Below are 6,197 nucleotides of genomic sequence, written 5' to 3'. Positions count from 1 at the left end.
TGATATGTTTTCATGTTTACAACCTTTTATTTTGAAAATTCAAAATACATGTAATATCAATATCAAAGCCATCAAAGTCCCTTGCTCACCATTATAATTTTTATTATGTCAACTCATGCTGATAACAATACTGCAATTTTAATAGATGATGTTTCTGTTTTACATTTCCTTAAAGATATTAAACTGTTTAAAAGAGTTATTGGTTTAAAAAAATAATTATAATTAATCTATTGGAGTATTTATGGAGAAAATGGAAGATAAGTTCTGATCACTCTTTCGGTATATCGTTGGTTAAATATTGCAAAGTGCTGTGTTATTATCTTGGTTATGATATTAAATAAACTGATATATGGTCTAATTTATTTGTAAAGTTTACAAAAAGTATGAATTTATGTAGATCCTTTAACATGTCGTTAAAGGAAAACGTACAGTTCTAAATTCTTTAGGCTAGCTAAAAAATATATTGTATAAATGCTGGACATTTCCCAGAATTTTCAATATGTTTCAAAAACTATGTTTTACATTAATTTGTTGTTTTTTTTCCTTTTAAATCTGTTGATAGAAAACCTTTATACCTTCCTTTTAAGGAAGGAGCTTTAAATGGTCCATATATTATGTTTAGATGGTATTAGTTGTTGCTATCTCATGTCAAAAAGTTTATTTGTGATTATAATGCACCATGGACTTATATCACTAAATATAAGATAAGTTTTAAAATTTGAAAATATAAGAATTTTGCAAGTAATTATACTACAAAAGTGATATTATTCGTTTATGTTATAAACATTTAAATGCTATTTAAAAATAAAAAATATATCAGTTTTATGAATATCAATGCCAAACAATTGTATTGTATATTTCTAACAGTAGTTGATAAAGTGGTAAAATGAAAAATAAATTTCCATCAAAATAACTTAGGTACTTCTTTAAAAAAATATATTTTCAAAAGCAATCGACCAATGTCATAAAATATGTGTTTCCGTTTGGTTCATGATGTACCTTATGACAATTATTATCTTTATCGAACGTTTTATCTATACTTTTATTAGGGTATTAATCCATAGGTATATTACTTTTGCCCGATACATTTAAGGTTGTTCAATCTGTTGTGTTTAAGACTGTGATATTTATTAAACATGTGATATACGTGATTGATTTACAGCTGCGATAGTTTCCTACAACGTGCAGACGTAAAAAGACTGAAAAGGCAAACGTGCAGACCTGAAAAGACTGAAAAAATGCAAACGTGCAGACGTAAAAGATTGAATTTTTTGGAGTGCCTTAAAATTCATACGTGCAGACGTCAAAGACTGTTTTGTGTTTTTATTATTCATGCAAAAGTCTGTTCCGACATGTATTGTAGTAACTTAATATCTTTATTTATCGGGCCCTTGGCATTTTTACTGCCCAGTTTACGTCTATTGAATATAAAGTTTTATGAAAAATGAAAATGAATTAATTTATACTGTCTGTCTTTACTAGCCCCAAATTGACTCCAAAATAGTTAAATAAAATAATCGATAAATTTAAACAAACGGTTGTCTTAAATGCTAAACTGCTAAGTGCCAATCCTGCATATTTGAAAACAAATATTTTAATTAAACAAACTGAACACATTTTTTCATAACATTAAAACAACAACAACTGTGAAACTGTTCATTAAAGATATGAATTCCTTTCGGATATCAAGTGCGTGTATTTGTACCTAACACACATGAAGGACTGCGTTTTCATAACACGAACGCCTATGCATGTATAACTATGTTTTATTTTATTAAACGAATGTTATGGTCATAAAGAATGTTTGCTGCAAGATCTAAGTAATCATCCCTGGCGGTTTTGTTTGTGTTTAAGTATACATATGAACAGGACCCCATTCGTTTAATGGGTAACCAGTGGTTTTTTATGTAAGGCTTACACATAAGCTTTAGACAACTATCACTAACGACACATCATGTGAGCAAAATAAAAATTTATTGCACGAACGTTAACCCAGAAGAATCTAAATACCGTGATGTCATCATTAATTTGTTAATGTTTTTTGATTACATGTTGGTGTGTTGTCAGTGATATGTGCGGATGTTGGGATGTCGAAACTGTGATATAAATACAATTCTGATAAGTGAATATGTTAAGATTACAATACATGATTATTCATGCACCGTGTAATTGTTTGGAGCGATTTGAATGACGTCATATGAAATCGACTATTTTTATATGTGATGAATCTGACGTCATTCGGTCAATGTTTTGCTATGATTGACTGGTTACAGAAGTACATGCCAGCACATTGACGTTGTAGAAAATGTGTCTTTTTTCATTATATAAAAGCAATCATTGTACATATATGCGAGTCACAGGTCAAGGTGTGTATAATCTCGTGTAAAACGACGGTCGACACAAACAAATATGTTTATAGCCTTGTTCTAAATGTAATTTAGATAATGCAATATATACGATATGCGTTTATAAACTTGTATGATGTGTCAACAGACTATTAAGAACAGTTTTGAGAGAGTAAGCTTCATTCAGACCAATTTGTGTGTGATATTATACTCAGACCCGGATTACCCATTAGGCAGAGTAGGCAACTTCTTATGGGCCCGCGAATTTTAGGGGCCCCATGAGACCATGAAGATGAAATTAGTAAGCTCGCGGTAACCACCATCTATATATCGGATAAATGAATTAATATACAATTATATTTCAAATTACTTCTTTCAGAATAGTGTTTTCATAACGAAAATCCAAAAGTTTAACTGTTCATTGGTTCTCCACTAAATCAGCAAATTAGAATGCGGCAGAGCTCAAAACTAAACTATGCACGTTCGCCAGAAAAAGACTTTTACGGAAGGTAAATGTATGTATAACATTAAAAACATACTGGTTCATCTAACCTTTAACTGAAATTCTCTTTACTCATGTTGAAAGAAGTTGCCCATAACTCTAGTTTTATTCAGAACAGAAACGTTACATACCGGTACGTTTAGTTTCTTTTGAAGGTCTATATTTATTAATTACAAAAGCATTAGTGTACCCGATTTAACGACCGATTCACCTTCCCACAACATATACGTACTAAAATATTGTATAACGTGAAGCTCCATTAGACATTTTGAGTGAAATATTTAAGTCCCATACAGGGTATGAACTAGTACTTACAAAGTGATTCTTATTGATTAGGTTTATTTATTCCAAACTGATTAAACTACCGGTGTTCCTTACTAGGATTACATCACTGTAACGGTCATGATTGCAGAAGCTATGATAACCCAGCGCAATAACCCCTCCAGAACCAGATACAAATAAACGTGAACAATAAATCAATTTATTTACAACATTAAAATAAACTATTTACAATATGAAAGGACTATAAAAAGAAATAAACAACAAAGTATCAAAGTTAATGGCCAGTTAAAATTCCAATATTCAAGTATTATTTGACGTAGTCCATTTGTAGATGATAAATTCGAACGGTAGATGTAGTGGTGGAGTAGTATTGAGTGTCACGACCTGAACTTATGTCCAGCCGCCAATGACCAGAACTGAGCATCGGTCGTAGTGTTCTGCGAAGTAGCAAACTTCGAGCTGTATAAAGCCCGAAAGTATTGTGCAGATATCCCGAGCTGTATCAAGCCTAGAAAAAGACTGTAGATACCCGAGCTGTATCAAGGCCAGAAGTAGACTGTAGATACCCGAGCTGTATCAAGCCCAGAAGTAGACTGTAGATACCCGAGCTGTATCAAGCCCAGAAGTAGACTGTAGATACCAGAGCAGTATCAAGCCCAGAAGTAGACTGTAGATACCCGAGCAGACTATGCCCGGAAGAAGACTGCGATACCCGAGCTGTATCAAGCCCGGAAGTAGTGTTCTGTCAAACACCGAGCAGACTATGCCTGGAAGTAGAACGTATTTGAGACGTATCACGTGACCGGCCGTATACCGGTGCGAACGGTTCCCAGTATTGCCGCCTTATAACGAGGTGTCGTAGGTACTGTCAACGAGTATGACGACCTGTAGACTTGCGGATGCTCATGTAGCACTGGCGTAACGCTAACGGTGCGTTGAAGACCTGACGTCTATCATGCCGTACGAATCACAACATTGAAACGGCTAAAATAAGTGACATTAGTAAAAACTTTGTCATTAACGACTGTGTAACAGTCATACCATATAAATATTTATGGTACAATGCCCTATAAGGCTATCACAAACTTGTTTAATTCCATAAATGCATAAGTTTCTTATAAAATATTGTTACTCGCTTAATGCATATAGTAAATGCACTGTGTGCCAAAGGTTGCAACTATAATACTCAATTCACCAACAAACATCTGAATTTTGAATGTTATACTCCACCGTTATGTGTAATATTCAATTAAATCAAACTCTTAATGGTTTGTTAAATCAACCAATACATAAAGCGTCTACACAAGATAATGATATAGACATTTACAAACTATTATACAGGTTCATGCAAATTTCCGCTTTGACAAATATTTAAAAAAAACGACTTATCCGTTTACTTGTAAAACTGCAAACAACCATTTACTTTATTCCTATAGGCATACATTGCAATATTTAAATAAAACAACAATTTATTTCAAACCTAGCGTAAACGAGTATCAAAAATGTAATGGAAAATAAAATAACTTACCAAAATGCCGTATGCTGCGGACACTTACTTCCCAACTAGTGCCCTAGTCGCAATGCTGTAACTGAGCGTGTATGTCAAATAGTCTGCCGATTGTATACGTGTAATCGTCCAGCAGCGTTTAGCGTCAAAGCGAGAAACATGCTTTCCATGAACTCGAACTGAACAACTTTTCTTCAACTGACCAATCAAAATAGACATAAATCGATCATGTACACATCACCCGATATCGTACCACTACAGGCGTGAATTACTGAGGCCCGTAAGTTTTACTTTACAGAAAAACTTAACAATTTACAAAAATATGAAGATCGAAGTTCCTTTAAACTAAACGTATTTAATCGTGTTTTGGCTAAAAATGTATCTTCTACCACATTGAATAATGTACCTAACAAAAACTTGCTTAAAATCCCTTTTATAACCACCAAACATAACACTCTGAAAACTTACATAACTTGACAAATGTACAGTTCTATACAAATGAGGCCCGATAATTAACGTTAAATAACAAAGAAATGGGTTCTATCGTTACAATCACAAATAAGCAGGGATGTAATTAATAAATCATACAAAAGTGCCTAAACCATAACCAGAGACGGTAACGTATATGTTTATTAAATCTGTAAGATATAAATCTATGTTAAATTCTGAACAAAAACATATTAAAACACATACAAACAGTTTTAACACATTTGACCAATCAAATATGTGACGGAAGCATCATGTTTTGTATATTTTTAATAAGCAGGGTTCTATTTTGGCATGAACTCTGAAATGATGAATATCACTTTACTATAGATTTTAACACTTTAGACATGTTTGAGCTCCAAATATACCAAAACGGTTATATATGACATTTTACTAAGATATTTTATTATAACAAAACATGTTTCACAGATTTGAAAAGCAGACATAGCTTCTTATTAGAAATCATGAATTCTTGTTAAACAGATACGTTACCACGAAAACAGATACGTTACCAAGAATTGCATAGACTTAAATTAGAAAATTACAAAATAATATATTCAATTTTTCTCCATATTCTAAATATATCAACAAAATACTATTCCCTTATTACAGAACATGGATAATCAAACCTTATATAATGGTTAGTTGCTAATTTCAACAGAATTTGCAAAAATCTCCAATTGACCTGGTATTCCAGACTCTCGCAGATTCTTATTTCCTTCCAGCAAATGAAATGTTGGTCAAAACACCATCCAGCAGTTTTACTTGATACATGGCATCTTTGCTGATATAAAATCACTTTGATACCGCCCATAGTTATCAAATGAGTTTCAGCTAGCAAACGTCGGTACCGTATCTGTTCGTACCGTATCTGTTTACCACAAATTATGTTACAGCAGGTGATCCATAAATACTTGATAGGTTTTTCAAATCTGATCAGTTGTGGGAAGAATACATTTGAAAGTTACTAATACGAGACCCAATATATATACTGTGATGAGGATACATGATGTACAGTGAAAAAGGATGGTAACGTATCTGTTCCGATTTTAAAGAATAACACATACTCCTTTGC

At 32.8% G+C, this 6,197-nt stretch overlaps 1 long non-coding RNA gene across 1 annotated transcript; it reads right to left on the bottom strand.

The window, feature by feature from the left end:
- Positions 1-3,314: 3,314 nt before the first annotated feature.
- On the bottom strand, positions 3,315-4,767 carry LOC127867253 (uncharacterized). The gene is made up of 2 exons (XR_008043404.1): positions 4,658-4,767; positions 3,315-4,113 (listed from the first exon to the last, which is right to left on the bottom strand). It is a non-coding gene; the product is annotated as an uncharacterized LOC127867253 (long non-coding RNA).
- Positions 4,768-6,197: the final 1,430 nt, after the last annotated feature.

This window comes from Dreissena polymorpha, chromosome 2 (genome assembly GCF_020536995.1).
Source record: "Dreissena polymorpha isolate Duluth1 chromosome 2, UMN_Dpol_1.0, whole genome shotgun sequence".
Lineage (NCBI taxonomy): Eukaryota > Metazoa > Mollusca > Bivalvia > Myida > Dreissenidae > Dreissena > Dreissena polymorpha.
Note: the sequence above shows the minus strand (reverse complement) of the source record. Positions and strands in the feature narration are given on the sequence as shown.